Here is a 17,822-nt window from a genome sequence, read left to right as displayed (position 1 = left end):
TCACTTACAGAACATGCTCTTGCATGTGTGAAGAAAATGTGGTTGCATTTCTTTACATCTCATTTGCCATATACAAATTTCAGCCACCCATAAAATTGCAATTTTCATCTCTTCCTCTCAACATATGCAAATCTTTCACTAAAGAAATACCTGAAACTTTCATTGCATCTTTCAAGTAAAAATGGTTCTAAATACATCATATGCAGAATATTCTATAATCCAAAAGACAAACTAACTCTAAAAATAGGTCACATTTATTAAAGTTACTTCCAGATCTCTTAAACAAAATATACAAAGGCCTATGGTTCAGAAAGCCTTCTAATAGTTACTATAATCCTAAATACCTTCTGTTTTCTACAAGGTCATAATGTCCTCCTATCCATCAGCTACCTTTCTATTTTCTATGAATTTAATTAACATTTTACATAGATCATGTTTTCTCTTTTTATACGTTCAAATTTAGACTGCACACTGCTTTTAAAACAAAAATCAACATTTAAAAAACCCCTTCAATATAACGGATAGGCTCTCTCTAAGTTGTGCCTCAAAATGGCATGGAATTAAATCATTACACAGGGCAATCTTCTATTTAGGACTGTCCTAAAATTACATTCAGCCCTTAGAAGGCAACCGCGAGGCTGATGTGGCCCCTGGTGAAAATGAGTTTGACATCCCTGCTCTATCGTTTTCAAACATAGCTTCCCCATTCTAGACAATTACACAAGGTGGAAGAATTACACATTATCAATTTTAAACTTAGTCAAAAATACATAATTTTCACATGAAGACTCCAGCCTTCATCAATCCTACTAAAAGCATACACAGCAGTATAGCTCCAAACAGGATTTATGAAAAAAATGAAGCCCCTATTATACATTGTGTCATACTGTAGAAACATTAATAGGCCTAAATATGGTATTATTGCATACTGAAACATCAGCAACCCTTTAAAATGAATCGTTTAAAATAAAACAAACAAAAAATTAAGCCAGCAAAGTTACAGATCAGAAGCTACAAGTTTCAATCACTATTACACCAATACAGATTCCCACAGCTAATCTCATGGAATTATTTGAGTAAATAAACTTCGGCACCAAATATATAGGAAAGACAGGAAAGAACAAAGAAAACCTGGGCTCAGAATAAGATCCTATTACTAACTTTGCTGCTCAGTAATCTTGGATGCTTGAAGTATCATCAAAAACATCAGCTTTGCCATCTGATGGGCAAGGCAGATGAAGATTATTTTAAGGGCTCTTAAAAACAATAATCTCTGAATTTAAACTTAAAAAAAAATCTAAATTCAAAAATTAATCATTTGTAGTAGCATCCAAATTACTAAAAAAGACAAGGACAAAAACCAGATAAGCTGCAAAGATTTAAGTATATGAAAATTTCCAACAACAACAAGATAGCATGCCTCTTCTGGTATTCCCTACTGTCATTTTTTAGGAAACACAGTACTTCCAAAATATTGACAGACAAAAAGACAACAAAACTATATCAGAAATTAAGGAGAAAAGCTGTTTATTGCCTTTAAGAAGTTTTGTTTTGTTTTGTTTTTTTTTAAAAAAAAAAGAAAAAATAAAAAGAAAAAAAAATTTAAAAAGAGAGAGGTAAGAGAAGTAGCACAAGGCATTGCATAGCGTAAGTTGGAGACCAGCACCCTATTGATGGGTAGAGAGCCACAGTGTTCTACTGAAGGGCTAGTCAATGAAAAATTGCGTCAGAACCGTGGATAAGTTTAAACCAGTATTACTACAAGACAACACATTAGGACACATGAAACACTTCTTAGCTTCAATTCATTCTCCTCTGTCATGAAACTTTTGATGCTGCAGACTGTGGGTTTGAGAGCAATGAACAACATCATCCACTAATCACCTCTAGCTTTTCTAAAACATTATATTATTGAAATGACAGGATTTCATAACTGGATACCTGAATACATATCTATGGCCTACTAAAGTTCAAAACGTTTAACTATGCTTAGAATGCATAATCCGCACATATCATGAATAATACTGTATGCAGCATCTCTCCACGAAAACCTGCAGTACAGAGATCTAAGAGCAGATTTACATATGCTTGTTTCACTACATAAACACAGATGTCTGACTTTTTAGATCAAAATACGGTCGATAGCACAGAGAGCAAAGCCCTAAAAAAACCCTTAGGCCTTCCTCTGGCTTAAAAACAAACAAAGAAACCACCAGATCCCCAGTATTTCACAAGAACGCACTTCAGTAATATCCTATTCTGGATGCAGGGTGCCGGAATGCCGTGCCCTGACTGCAAAGCTTGGCTTTGGTCCTAGCAAGGTGTTCCTGCCCTCACTACCTGAATTTGCCCCCAACAAAACCACTGCTAATCCTAAGGTTTAGTTCAAAAATACAGCAGAGCTACTCATCCAAGGAAGGGAAAGGGACATTATTAGAAGTTCACTTCTGTGCTGGAAAACAGAGTGCAGCTTCCCTGTGTTTCAGACTGCTTAATCAAAAAGCTTCCTAGACTTTATGATAAAGAGCCATGATAACTCAATGCAACTGGAATAATATTACTACCTAGCAGGAAAAGGCTGGTGCACACTGTGGAAGGAGCTTCGTCAGGGGTTAAACAAAATGAAAGGACCATCATAAATGTCTCCCACTTTTGCACAAAAAGGAATGTGTTATTTTTCTGAAGCCTCTTATGATCATAAATATTTTTACATTAGAACATAACACAAATAATGTGGCAACCACCACAAATAATTTTGAAAGAATATTAAATCACATAATTTTCTTTATCCCCTTTAAGTCTCTGAATACAAGGGAAAAAAATCTCTTATGTCACTAGGATCCACTAAGCTAAACGTATTACCTTTGGGGTGTGGCTCTTCTCATGAAAGTGACTATACAGAAAAGGAATTTTCTCCGTCAACAATTTTGCTTCCTGTGCTTTATCAGAGGGTTGAGGTTTTCTTCTCCCTTAAGTGACAATGATTTTTTTTTTTTGGTAACAGTCTACCACTGGAAGCTCTGTACAACAAATGTGGTTAAGAGAATATTCTGTGTAGAAAAGGGTCAATACGACTGCTTTCCAAGTCTGTGTTTCAGGCCCAGGCCTGCCAAGAAGCAGTGAGGTTACATGTGTTGGCTGTGTCTGATGTACGACTGGAAAAGGCACCAGTGCAATTATCTAGACTGGGATGTAAAGCATGAATGTTGGTTAAATAGTCCAGGAAAGATTCATTTACATTGGTATAAAAATACTGAGAGCAAGATACCACCTAGCCATAGAAAAGGGAAAAGCTACCCTATTGTATTAGTATAAAGCCGGCTTCAGGATATTTTATAGATACACCATCTTCCCTTCTCCTCCAGCTGTTTCTTAGACATGTTTACCATTAGGTATTTGGGCACTGTCAGGTTATTATTTCTGTTAACAAGTCTCTGCAGCCGACACTGTTAAGGCTGATTTTCAAAACCTCCTCAGCACCTGCACCCTGAAGATCAGTATCTTAAAGAGGCCTCAAGTTAAGCAATCAAAAACTGACATAATCCATCCCTACATACTTTAGCTAGCAATGCACTACTTTCCATGAAAACTGGACAATGTCACTACACAAAACCTCTTGCAGTTATATCCTAAAATAACATGTTCAACAGTTTATCTAAACTAGCATAAAACTTGGTAAATCATGTCAACTTACCCAAGGAAACAGTTCTCAATATACAAGTAAAACAGAGATTTCACATCCTATCTTCCAAGCAAAACCAAAAAATAAACTCTCTGAATTAACATACAATTTCAGTTACCAAAAGCAGATATGACAATCCAGTCATATAAATACATACATTGACTACTAACATAATGCAGTGCAATGTTGTTAAAGAGTCAATAATAAACATCAACTGCAAGTGTAGTATATGCTCTGATCTTCACTAGGCTTATTTTATCATGGACCTATATATTCTAAGAACCAAGTTCTCATAAGACAAAAAAAACCATCAATTTTATTTGTCCTTGCAAGCCTAGTTTCTGAAACTGCCATGAGACATAAAGTGAAAACATATCATTCAGCAACCTATTTCAATATTAAAATACACCATCACTACTACTCACATGACTAGAATTTTAATTCATGCTGAGCATCTGCAAGCAAAAATGAACAATAAAGAAAAATCCGCACAATTTCTTGCTTACATGTTAAAGATTCATTAGCATAATTTGCAAGGGATGCTCACATTGTTCATCTTTAGGCACCTGAGGCACTTAAGAGAAAATTTCATACCAGTTTGAGGTCAATTAACAGTTTCCCACCACCAGTAAGAACATGCTTGGTTCCATCCCCCAGAGACCCCCTCTTCCTTCTTCACCATGAACCCTGTAATTCCTGCCCTCTCTCCTCCCTCCAGTACTCTGAAGATAGTAGAAACCTATTCAGTTTACTAATGCATCAACAATTATTCCGAAGCAAGCACTTAATTCAGCTCAAACTGTAATATTGTAATACAAAAACAATGACTGTGATGGGCTCCCTCCAAGGTAAATGTGGAAAGGGAGGCAGCTCTATATTAAGATCTTTTGATTACCCCCTGAACCTGTTTCTCTCTACTGATCAGAGAGATGAGCATTAAAAAAAAAAAAAAAAAAAAAGTTAAAACTCAAATCAGGCAATTTGGCGCAGTTCGTATTTTAGATGTGAATAAACTATTTGCTGAAAAAACAAAATAAAACAAAACAGCTTTTATCTACCCACTCCTAGAAAGAGACGATTAAAAAGAATATAGGTGTTTTGTTAAGATGCATCTACAGGTGCAAATCATCACCAGCTATCCATTCATCCCGCAAATAACTTTTAACAATGAGAAACAACTTATGACTTAAATCCTTTAACTAACGTCTACCTCTTCCACTGCCAGAAATATGCACAAATACCAGGAAACCAAAACTCCTATTATGTAAGGCCACCAAAAAAAGAGCAGCTCATTTTAAAGGAAGCAGGTTCAGAACACTTTGTTAACACTCAACACTTTACATTTTATACATAAACTAAAACAAACACAGTTTAAAATGTAGTAACTAAGCTTACTACCAAAGCATATCAAACCCATACCTTGAGAACTCATGATCTACTTCATATTGCTCCTAAAAATGCATAATTCAAGAAGAAAAGCATATACCTACTGAGCAAACTAATTACTATACACTATTACGCTGTTTCTCCTGTGCTGTCCAGAAAAAAAAAAAAGGGTATGCATAATAACAAAAGGCCTTCTGCCTAAATAAATTTTAAAGCCTTTTTTTGCTTATGGATCAAACATTTGGTTTTGAGAATTATATTGAGATGTATCAAAAACAAGTCACAATAAAACATTTAGGTTAACTGCATTCCGTGATAAACAACCTAGAATTATAAGCAGCAGGTTTAAAAATACTGTGACTTGTGCAAACGGGAACACTGTAAGCTGTTTATCTTGTTTAATCCCGAAGGTAAATAGCATAAGCTTTAAAATATTTTGTTTCTTCGCCATAACCTACTGAATCACATTGACAAAGGTAGAGAATCTTAAACGTTTGGAATTGCTTCTGAAACCGCTTTATCCCAGTGTTGTACACGACATTATCTTCAAGAACACTCAGCATAAACTTCAGTAATTTACATCCAAACTCTAGCTTAAAAAAAGCCAAAGTTCTCATCATGTCTCTCCTGAGGTGATCCCTTCTTCAGAAAAAACAAGGACCCCGCACAACTCCCCTGTTGGGCCCCTGTAAAATATGACCACTATAGTTATTAACCGACTTTTTTTTTTTAATTGTTGCCTATTCCAAAGATTTTTGAATGCCTACCATAGCTCAATTTCAGCTTGTAATAGTACAGTTCTAAAATATTATTTTCAATAGAAAAACATTACTTTCAGCTTCTTGGATTTCTTTCCTCCAACACTAACAATTCCCACATCAAAAATCCCACTTCCTTGCACAACTCCCACCCAAAGATGTACAGATGCTTAAAATTAAGAATATACTTTATATGATTTATTGGTAATTGTTTCCCCACTGTCCCTTCCTATTCAGTATCAAAAGAAGCTTCTGACCTGCTGTTTTGCACATAATTTCTAAAAGACTTTAGTACAGCATATATAAAACTTTGACATATTTCGCAGTCAAGGACCTCCTTTCCTCTCTGTACAACAGGAAGTTTCCCCTCCCATCTGCTCAGGATATTTAAAAAAAAAATAATTACAAACTGATGTTTTTCCATTGATTCCGCAGTAAGTGACCATTATTTACATCTAAAAAACAAAAGTAAAGTTGAAGCCGAAGGCCTATTGTAACCTCCATGGGTTCCCTGACACAGTCATCAATGGTCACCAGACACCTGCTAGTACGGAGGCACCAGCCGGCCCAGGGGAAAACAACTACAGCTCTAATAGTGCCAAAATTGTGCCAGTTCAAATTGCTTGTGGAGCAACAAAGTTATCCACAGGCAGTACCAGCCCAAGCTTAGTCTCCCACAGTCATACAGGAAGACTTAAGTTTTATATTTAGTTTTCAGAGCAAACATAAATAAGGTGAATTATGGAACAGTTTCACATTTCACAAGCAGACACTTAAACAATTTAGTAAGACATTTATGACAGAGCTTTAAGATCAAATAGTACTTAAGGCAGCAACAAGCCTCCTCTACATGTAAATACTGCCGTTTATGACAACCAGATCTGGATGAAGAGAAAAAGAACAGAGGAACCTTGCAATGAACTAGGGACAGACTGAAAAAATGGCTTTTAAATTTCCCCAGTTAAATATGTAAATGACCACAACTTTTTTGGCCTACACAGAATGTTTATGAATTCTACACTTAGGAATTCAACTTTGCTTCAAGATACACAGAAAACCGGTGGCAATATTATAAAATGTCATCTGTTATTCCATAACTGACTCTCCTCCTCTTGTATATTATTAATGAATTAATTGTACTATTAATATGTTTTTAAAATAAAAGCTTGCCCTAAAACCCACATACTAAATGCAGATCAACACTTTATATCTGTTCTGCATTATACACTAAAAACTATTCCAAAGCTTTACAAAAGAAATTCAAAACGAAAAGCTGATATTAACAACTGCTTATACTCTATTTGTTTTAACTTAAAAAAATTGATTTCAGAAGTTAATATACTGTATTCAATCTTTTAAAGTCTGATATAATATGCCACATCAAGGAAACAAGCAGGAAACTGCCATTTTTCCAAGCACCTACCGTGCGCTAATGACCCGTTCTGCTGTCTCTATTGTGTTCCCATTTTTGTGCGAGCTACAAAAACAATCAGCAATTTTCACTGGCTTTCCCTTCATTAGTGGCAGTGCCCGACAGCAGGATCTGAGCAGGTTTCCCACAGCTCCTTTGTGATCGTACTTGGAGGATGAGGAGTCCTCATCACACGCAGTTACACAACGTGGCAACTATTTATAGTTAACCACTTGATTCACATTATCTGCCAGGTTGTAACCCATTTAATATGTAGACACTTGATCTATCATTTTAGTTCCTTAATCAAAATGTCACATAACAGCCAAGTAAAAGGTTTCAGAGAAGCCTGTCTGCAATATCAACAGTGTTAAACCACACACAGTTTGTAATCCTATCAAGAGAACCAGAAGTTAATTTCACAAGATCAGTCTTCTATAAATATGTGCTGAACAGTTATTTCCTTCACTTAAACTCCTGCTGTCAATACCCATTACTATGCATATTAATAACTTTTAAAATCATTGAAAGAAACCTGAAGTTGTGCTAAAATTACACAATTTCTCAGTGTTCTGAGACATACTGAAAAACATGATCCGCATTAACACTCCAGAAAGCACCCTATAAACATTCACAATTCTTACCATGCAACTTCAGTGCCAGCTGTTTAACACCCTCAGGTTCTCTCAGGATGAGTTTCACACCATCACACACGACCATCATCTGGTTTTACCTCTGAATATAGCAGTATTTAATGAACATCACCCTCTTCTGAAGACCGTCAAATGCCAACATTTTCTTAAGCATTTTTAACAGGCTAATGGCTTTGTTAGAATTCATTTACCTCCAAAAAAGACTGCCTTATTGTCGTAGTCTGTGACAGCATGAGTTTTCCTCATCAATTCTTACCAATCATAGTCACTTCATTCAACTTGTTTACATTTTTGTGAACTGTCTTCTTTACTCCTATAGGCCACTGTAACTTTTTAATCTAAGAAGTTTTCTCTCAATTACAGGACAACAGGTTTGCCAATAAGAAGTCTTAATTGATAATTCTCAGGAATTCGTATTTCCCAAAGATCTCTGTTGTAGTGAACACCAAAGCTTTAATGATTGCTGTATAAAAACATCTGGCTCATACCTGAACAAAATACAAACAAATCAAGATAATTCCATATCAGTAAGGTAAGAGTACGAACTCAGAAATACCTGGAGACATTTCTGAAAGATGACTACGCAGGTTATGGCAGTTCACATGATATAAGCATATCAGTACAGCTACATGTCTGCAAAATGCCCTAATCCACTGAGCACAGAAGAGAGTCATGATCCTGCCAACTTCAACACAAACTGAAAGCATGCAAGTACCCTTAGTGAAGCTGACAAGGTGCGGATGTTAAAAATCAGATACCATCATGCAACCCTACCAAGCCTTGAAAACAGCAGCAGGCAGAGAAAGGAGTACAATTATGAGGTATACATTACAATTAAATAAAATACGATTAGAGGGAGCAGAGTAACATTCGCTTGTGCAAGATACCTAGCAACTCCAACTTAAAATACATACCGGCAAGAACTGTAGCTCAGAGTGTACATGAAAGACATGTAATTTCTTTGTTCTGCTATAATAACACAGCCTTGCTCATCGTAATATATGCACAACTAGTTGTTCCAGAGCAGATTAAAAGTAAGGAAAAAAGGTCATAATCAAAATCTAGGATAAAGCTGTTCTTTAGCTGACTGTATTTTCAAGCTATTACAGAAGTAAGCAAGCAGAAAATCATCCTGAAATTCACAGAAGACTTTGAGGGTTTTTAAATGTTATAAAGATAGTATTTTCCCTTTTCTTGCAATCATTATTTTTTCATGTGGGGCAGGATTAAACATAAAGTGTGATTTGACAGTTATTTTTTCTGCTGCTGCTGTATTTTTAGCAATGCTGCTCACACATTTATTTTTTCCCTCTTTATAACATTCGTGCTTATACATAGGACCCTGTGGTAACCTCATGTACCCTAATGAAAGAAATTTCTAATCCTTTAAAAATAGGCACTAGACCACAAAAGCCCAAATATGCCAGTAAAGCACAGGGTTATTACTGCTTCCAGTATCAGTGTGTCTATGATATTTCATAATATAGTCAGACACGGAAGTGGCAAAAGCCTTATTACCTGAGGACTGATGTATTACCTGATCTATGCATCTGTTAAGGTTATTGTTTTCCATATAACCAGATCACAAAATTCAATAACTATATTCTTTTCTATGTTCTTGTGCTCTAAGCTGGCAAACTACCTTAAGTTCCAGTTTTGTCTGTCCCTTGTGACTATCAACATCAGTGGTTAAATGCTTGAGGTTTAAACCGCTGTTTGTAGATATTCTAATTAGCCAGTTCTACTGAACTCTAAAAGGAGTCCAGGAAACCAACAACCCTGGAAGAATTGCCAATCCATCAGGTTAGTTAAAAATTTGCATGTATGGATTTGTATTGGATAAAGAATTATAACTACTTGTTTGACTAAACAAGCACCAACTCTCACTCTTCAGAGAAACAGTTGTCAAACATACATCACAACTCTTCATAAATACACAGGAAAAAAGAAAGTATTCCACATAATTAATGGGCATTTGTGGGAATTTACTGTTTCTGAAGGAAACAGTATATGTTCTTCCCTGCTTAATGGGGAAAAAAGTTAGTAGGCCCCAAAAAGGTATGCAGAGCAGGATAGAAAACATTTGTAAAGTTCTTTAAAAAACCCTAGTCTTAGATTTCTTAAAGATTTTTAATAAATAAATTAAAACTATTTTCTAGTGATCAAAATATTTAAATATAAAATGCTTTTACCTCTAATATCCAAGTAAGATAATCTTCATATCAGCATGTGAACAGGCACAGAAAAAATTTTCCAGTTCTTACACTCAGAAGCAAAAAGTCACTGCTACAATTACAGGTATTGCAAAAAAGGCAATGATCAGTAGCAATACCCTGGTTTAGTCTGTTATTCAGATGAGGAGCATAACTGCTGCATAAACATGAGGCCTTTTAAAAGGATTTTAACAAGCTAAAGTTGTGGAGTAGCGTTTCATATCAAATTCAGAAGTGCCACTGATGACAGTGGTGTCCAGCTGCCTCAGTAGATACATACTCAGAGCTTGCTGTAAAAATAAAAAAGCAAGCATTAAAATGATGCAGCTAAGAACTTAAGATAGTCCTAACTTAAAAACTGTAGGCAACATTTAATGAATTTACACTAGAAGAGCTTTATTATTATTGAGCTTGGCTTTTAGACATGATCTTGTCAATTCTCACATCGCACCAGATTGTGTATTCAATAAGGATACAACTGGTATAGATACATTTTTAAAAAACAGCTGATTAACTCTCTTGGCCAACAAACAAAAGATGATCAGTATATGAAATACCAACAGCTTCCTTTAAATGTGTGAAGAAGGTAAAGAGCAAACTCACAGAAAGGTTTTATCACAGATTGTTCACTGAATCAGTTTCTAACAAAGCCTTTCCTGATTGCACTTTTTAGGTTGGTCTACTCAAATATACTGTGCTTAACCAAAACTTAATAAGAGAGTGAAACATTCTATTTTTTTTTTTTTCTTCTAGCAACAGATAGTCATTTAAGAAATTACAAGACGTTATATGTTAGTAAACCATTCAAAAAAATCTGCCCAGTTTTACTGTAAGAGCTCCACATGGTAACTATAACACAGGCATACAGAATGTCTCAACATCCATGTCATAAGCTGTATCATATTTTCACACCGCAGCGCTGGGCAGAAATTGAACCCAGAGTCATTCAAGGGAAAAACACAGCCCAATTCTGGCTTTCAGTTGTTCTCAATCTAATTATATTCGGAATTATAAATCAAGTATTTCACTACGCGCCGATGGCATTTTACATATTTAAAAGATCAATTAATGCACTGCATCCTTAGCCGAGCTTGCAATAAGCGACTCGCTGCTTTCAAATTATAATTTGCTTCAGACGACACAGGCTCCAATTTGCAAGGTCTTTGGTATGGATGTAGGCAGATCCCATCTACTGATTTGCGTAGACCTCCATCGTGGGTAAACACAGGACTACACCGCACACTATGCAAATGCAAGGTATGAACATTGCATTATCCTTCCTACAGATTTTTGTATGCCAGACTCATTATCGCCAAAGCAGTATTTAAATAACGCCATCAAAAAAAGATGCTTTCATCTTTCAGATGTAAGTGGCCCTTTTAATGCCAAGTTAACATTATAATAGTTTTTCTGTGTTGGAGAAGAAAATTCAGTTTGTTCTTTCAAGTATAAACAATTTTTAAGGAAATTTTTCACTCTGCATTTCAAATATATGATTTCACGTTTTCATATCTGTTACTTTTGTGTTAATTATTCAAAACAAGTCTCTCTCACATCCTTTATTGAAGTGCAGATATAAATAACAAGAGCTGCATATGATACAGAATTCCTACAACAAAGCAATATGGCAATTTCTTTAACATCCTAGGCACATAAAATACCAGATCACTTACTTCACTTCTATACAATTCTAGTACAAAACCAAACCTGAATTTGGTACTAAGGCTAATTTCATTTTTTTTTTCCTCTGCCCCACATCTTCCAAGTATTTAACCTTTGGTCATCTAGCTTCCAGTGCAATTCATACAATTTTAAAAGGGAAACATAAGCGGGGAAGCAATGGAAAAATGTCAAATCAGGCTTCCTCATCTCCTATCTATGCCATGATAGCTAGAAGAAAGTTGCTATTGATTTTCTATTAAAATACAGAAAGGAAAAAAAAAAAACAAAACAACAACAAAAGTCTAAATTATTTACCAAAATTAAAAAAGGGAAACAGATGCTTCTTAAATAATTTAGTTTGGCTTATGATATACCTCAGCCCTGTTCCCCTCTCAACACCCGTAATACTGTTAAACACCATTTGCAAAGTGCCAAAGACGGCACTGAGCTTAAAACAACTCCAGCCAGCTCCCGAAATTGTTGCAGGAGACAAAGGGGATCAAGGTCAGCAGCCTTCTACCGCAGCAGCTAATCCACCCCATGAACACGGCATTGGGACTGGCTGGCGTAGTAAATTTCCACGAAATATAAAACACACCTAATGCCACCTAATTTCCCCGTCCTTGAGAGAGAAGAACCATTTTGCTCTGACTGGACTCAAGCCATTACATATTTGAGAGAGGAAGGGGAGGGAGGAGTTCACAGAAGTTCAGGGTCAGCAAATGTTCACGTATCCTGTCATCTACCAACTCAAAGCTCAGGGCACAAAAACTCGCATGCCACGCGCAGAAACCTACATATTTTGGGTGTGCGTGTAGGGGGAAGACCTGCAATAAGGAGCGAATGTGTCATAGGTGCGGAGGCTGCGAGGAGAAGAGCTGTCAGGAGAAAGCAGCCTCGTTTGAAGGGGAGGAGGCGGCGGGGAAAGGACGGTTACCAACACCAGATCGCCAAAAAACCCCGCGGTGCCCACCGGCTGCAAGCCCCGGCTCACCGCTCAGGCCCGGCTTCCCTCCGCTCGCCCCGCACACGGAGCTCGAACCCCGGAGCTGCCCCCCGGCCGCCGCGGAGCCGCTCCCAGCCGCCAGCGGGCAGCGGAAATCCCCTACAGCCCAGCCCGGGGGCGCAGAGCGGCCCCGCCGGCCCCCGCGGGCTCCCCGAGCGCTCTGCCGGAGCGACCCCCCGCCCCATCTCCCACCACCTTCCTCCGGAGCCGCGTTTTGACCTCAACCCCCCCGCGACGCCCCACGCACACGCAGGCCCGGGGCCCCCCGCGGGCCCGACCCGCACCCCGGGGCCGGCAGACAATGAGCAGCCACAACTCACCAGCAGCGCCCGAGCTCCGTGGGTCCGGGGGCGGTTCCTCTCCCCCTTCTCCTTCCCCTTCTCCTCCGACCAGGAGCGGTATCCGGCCGCCGGGAGGCAAGCCCCCCGCCCTCCCCTCGCTGCCCCGAGACCCGCCGCCTCCGCCGGGCCGCCGGCCGCGCTCCCTCCCCGAGGAAAGTCACTTTATCCCCCGCTCCAACATGGCTGCTCCCCCCGCCGCCGCTGCAGCCGTCGCCTTGCCGCGACTCCCCGCCGCCGGAGAGCGGCCGCAGGCCGTGCTCAGGAGCCGCCCGCTGGGCGGCCGGCGGTGCCGAGAGCGGCGCGGGTGGCCTCGCGTCAGCCGGGCCGGGCCGCGGGAGTGCGCGGAGAAGAGGCGACCCGAGCCGGGCTGTGCGTCTCCACTGCAGGCTGACGCCTCCGCCCGCTCGCAGCGCGGCGGCTCGCACTGAGCCAGCCCCGCCGGCAGCCGGGGCGCAGGAGGGGCGCGGGGGAGGCCCGAGCGCCGGCGACACCTAGCGGCCGCGGCGGCCCGCCGAGCCGGTGGCAGCGCAGGGAGCGGGGCGGCCCGGGGAGAGGGGGCTGAGGGCGGAGCGCGGGGCCCGCGCCGCGGGGATTGCCCCGGGCGGCGGAGGGGGCTCCCGCCGCGGCCCTTCCCTGCGCACCCCGCACTCGCGGGGGAGCGCCCGGCCGAGCTGAGCCGCGGGGGGCGCTGCTGCTCCCGCCTCAGCCGCCTTGCGCAGCCGCCGCCTGCCGCGGGAGGAAGCGGATCTCACGGCACCGGCTCGCGGGGCCCGGGAGGCCGTCCCGAGGCCCTGGCTGGCGCTGGCCGGCCGAGGGGTCTCCCCGAGCGGTTTCGGGCAGGGCGATGTGGGAGGGGGCGTTTGCTCGCTTATTTTTTTCGGCGATGTTTCCTCTCGGATTTGCGAGATGATTTAGCCCATCTTTGAGGTAGCAGCCAGCCCCCCTAAGCCCATTCCTCCCCGGCCAACAAGTCAGTAACTGAAGGGAAGCCATGTGGCCCTTTAGATCGATTTCTAGCTCAGTCGCTAGGAAAACATCCGTATTTATTCTTGTGATATTTTCTTTCCTTTGTCTCCTGCACTCACAGTGCCTGTACCATCCCTCTTGTCTTTCTTGCGGTGGCTCTGCCAGCGGCAACAGCGCTTCCTTCCCGCGCTTTGAATCTTGTTCCCCTCAAAGCGATGCAGTTTACATTCCCTCATTTCTTAGCCCTTTCCACCCCTAAATTTCTTAGGCTTCATGTGCTGCTGAACAGGACCGAAAAGCTAAAAATTAGTCTTGTGAGCCAGTTACTGTACACTTTTGTTTTCATATTTCCACCATACAAAGAATATATAACAAAGAAGCCAACTCTTCAGTAATTTAAGTGACATGGGTTTGAACATGGGTTTGAAGTACCAGGTCATAGGTACACTTAGGGCAGAATTTGGCAAATAGCTGTTTTGTTTTGGTTTTAGCCGTTGCTGAGCCTCACTGCCTGCTTCCTCCCTCTCTCTTAGCTTTGTCAGCTGAAGTTCAGTGTCATAACCACAGGGTTTTTTCTCAAAATGGGTCTCCCATCATCACACAGACTGGGGTTACTGACTGAATGCGCCAGGCCACATCGTGGGTGCCCGAAGAGCAACCAACTCACAGGTGTTTTGAGTCTTTGCTTCACCACATACAGTGAGGGAGACTGAACCACCACCACCACCACAATGTGCTATGGTGTGTTGAGGTGGAGAGTGTATTTTAGTTTGCAGCAGCAGCAAGCTCCTGAGCTTCAGTAACTCCACGCGCAGCTTATTCCAGCCAGGCCTTCTCCAGATCAGGGCCAAGTGGGAGCTGCATTTGCAGGAGCAGTGCCAGCTGAAAATTCCCCTGCTTCCAGCTCTGTTGCACCCTTCCAGCAGCACCAGCAAACCAGAACAGAGATGAATATGTTTCCCAGTAAGCAGAAGTCAATTGCTCTTGCCTAAAAAAGGAGTGCAAGCATGAAACCACTTCTTACATGCGCACAAGTTCACTTTGCTCATCCAGACGTTGACTTTTGGGGAAATCAGTTGAGGATAAAAAGTAGTTAGTATGACTCAGAAACAAACTTGGCTGTTCATAGAGACAAAACATGATTACTGAGGTCTTTTTGAATGTTTTCAAGACATAGGATAGCTAGCTTACCTTTGCAAAACTTGTGGGATTTTTAATAACATAGAGAAAGCAGATATTCAAGCTTTGAACTTCCTAGTCATGCAAAGATAACCCTTATGGATCTGCTTTAAAGCGCAGGACCTACCAGTTCTTGCTAGACCTACCAGTTCTCCTGATCTTTGAATGCCAACAGGATGATCTGTGTTTTGTTTTATCTTATTAAATTTGAAGGCTATTTTAAATGATTGTGAGTTTGTTATTACATACATGATTTGTAAAACAAGTTCTTGAGACAGCACAGCAGTGAGTGCGTTTATTGCAGCACGTCCAAGTAAATTACGTTTCATAAACGAAGTATGGGGAGAAAGTGGGTTGGAAGTTTGTGAAGCTGTGTTTTTGTTTTCAAGTATTAAAAATATCAGCAAAATATGCTTGTTTTGCTTTATACATATTCGTGTCTGCCATTGATACTTCTGGTATGACAGGAAAAGTAATTACGACAAACAAAAGAAGAAACAAAAAATGAACAGTTAGGATGAGTCACCCAAGAAACATGGGGTCAACACTGATTCCAGTGCAGTGAAAATGTTTTAAGGTTTTCCACTTATAATAGGGACAATAATGAGTTGTTAACGGGGAAGAATCTGTAACGATATAAAGATTGATATCCATTTGGCCTTTGTATCTACCACTACCTGGTGCCTTCAGATAAAGATTTCCACATCTGGGCAAAAGACCGTACAGAAGCAAGACAGAATGACAGACATAAGTTTGAAACGTAGGCACTGATTTTGATTAATTTATCCCATGAGTCTGGTTTTATAACTATAGCTATTGATATGTTTTATTATTTAGTGGAATATGTAGCAATCAATCATATTTCCATCTAGCAAACCATGATTATTAATATTTTAAACTAGTTTTAAGATGGATTGGCTGCTGAGTGCCATAGGTCTGCTCTCTATGCTAGTGAGAACAGAGTACGCACAGGTTAGATGAAATGAATTATTGCTACTGGACAATCCGATGAAATCTCCATCAGCCATTAGAATATAAATCCAGCAGTAGGACTACAGTGTTGTCAGGGGACCAAGATTTCCTGCTTTGAATATGAAAACACTGGCTTTGCCTCTGCATTTATTGAGCAGAAAAATTATTTTGTGATGGTAAAAGCATAGGAGTTAAATCATTGAAATTCACATAATGGTAGATGGAAACCTCACAGAAACATGTGCATTTGCAACACTACGTATGTGGAAAGCAGTTACTTTCCTGCCAAGAGCTACGTTGAGGATTTTGTGTCGCAGCAGCAGGAGTCAGCAACCTCACAACCAGCCAGCAGTGTGGGAAAGCATTGTGTTCAGCTGACAAGGGATGTGTTCTTCTGCAGGGGAAAGACTGAAAGTCTTGGCAGGTAGTTAAAAGGGGAAATGATTTTCAAATACAATATTTTATTTTGAAATGCGGTTGTTTTGTTCTATTGGATGCCAAAAATTTCTGAAGAATGCAATATCCTCTAACTAATTGTATCTGTGCTCTGAGAGAAGAACTAGAGCTATTGTTCTGCTCACAGCACGAGCTATGTATATATTAGTCTGTGTAGCACTCCTTTCTGTAATGATCCTCTTCCACCTACGCAAAGCTCCAATCCATTTAAAGTAATCAAATTAAGATAGTTTCTTGTTTTCTTATACCAACCTGGTATTCATATAAAGTATTTTCCAGGTTACTTGGATTTACTACAAAGTAATACTTGCAGGCCTCGAGGCTAGAAAAAACAAATCTCTAGCATCACAAACCTCTTCTTTGGATGAATGGAAGCAGGAAATAGCAACAAGAAGGTGGTCACCCTTGCAAGAAACAAAAAGCTATATACTAGTTCTGCTAACAAGAACTGTAGCCATTTCTACCATGATTTGAGTAACCGATAACTGGTTGTTGACTTAGTTGCACTGTATATTTCAGACAGAAACAGGGAAAGATACTATTTGTTCTTGTAAACCTTGCTTGTTTGACAAGCAGGAAAGAGTTCCTGAAGTGCAAATAGTGGGGTTGTTATCTACACCTGAGATTTGCATTTGTGTAGCTATACTGGTGTTTGGAGACTGGTCGATTGCTGGAGAAATTACCATTACTGGAAGGTCTGTGTCATGCTGTGCTTCTCCCTTATCCCTTTATTTTGTCATTTTCTAGCATATAGATATTTATTATATATAAATTGACATATACATAGCACATACCACTGTTCACTCTCTTTTTCCTTTATGTTTCTTAATCTGCCAGTCCCCATATGTAACTTCACAACATCCTATCAAATTGCTACTTAAATATTATTTCTCATTTCCTCACACATAACATTATTTATCATTCATGCAGATAATACTTAGAATGTCTGAACTGATGTTTTTATTTATATCCAACATTTCTGGGAGTTAGACATAGAAAGTGTCTACTGCATATTTTTGGGACATGGGTGGTGTTTTAGTGGAAGATCTAGTTTCATTGCTTGATTTTTCTTGACTTTTTTTTCTTTAGCTGGAGATTCCTCCAACTGATATTAGTGAAGTATTTCCATTGACTCCA

General features: G+C 40.0%; 1 protein-coding gene across 3 annotated transcripts in view; it reads right to left on the bottom strand.

Annotated features, from left to right (window-relative positions):
• CDK17 (cyclin dependent kinase 17) overlaps nt 1-13,543 on the bottom strand; it is a 95,349-nt gene extending 81,806 nt beyond the window's left edge. For 2 of the 3 annotated variants that reach the window (XM_082059161.1, XM_082059163.1), the window contains exon 1: nt 13,092-13,543. The gene's annotated coding sequence lies outside the window, so the exon portion shown is untranslated. Of the gene's footprint in view, nt 1-7,249; nt 7,389-13,091 lie in introns of those variants that run through there. The other variant, XM_082059162.1, reaches the window with a different exon arrangement.
• Nucleotides 13,544-17,822: the final 4,279 nt, after the last annotated feature.

The sequence above is a fragment of the Streptopelia decaocto genome, assembly GCF_964273445.1.
Source record: "Streptopelia decaocto genome assembly, chromosome: 1".
NCBI lineage: Eukaryota > Metazoa > Chordata > Aves > Columbiformes > Columbidae > Streptopelia > Streptopelia decaocto.
Note: the sequence above shows the minus strand (reverse complement) of the source record. Positions and strands in the feature narration are given on the sequence as shown.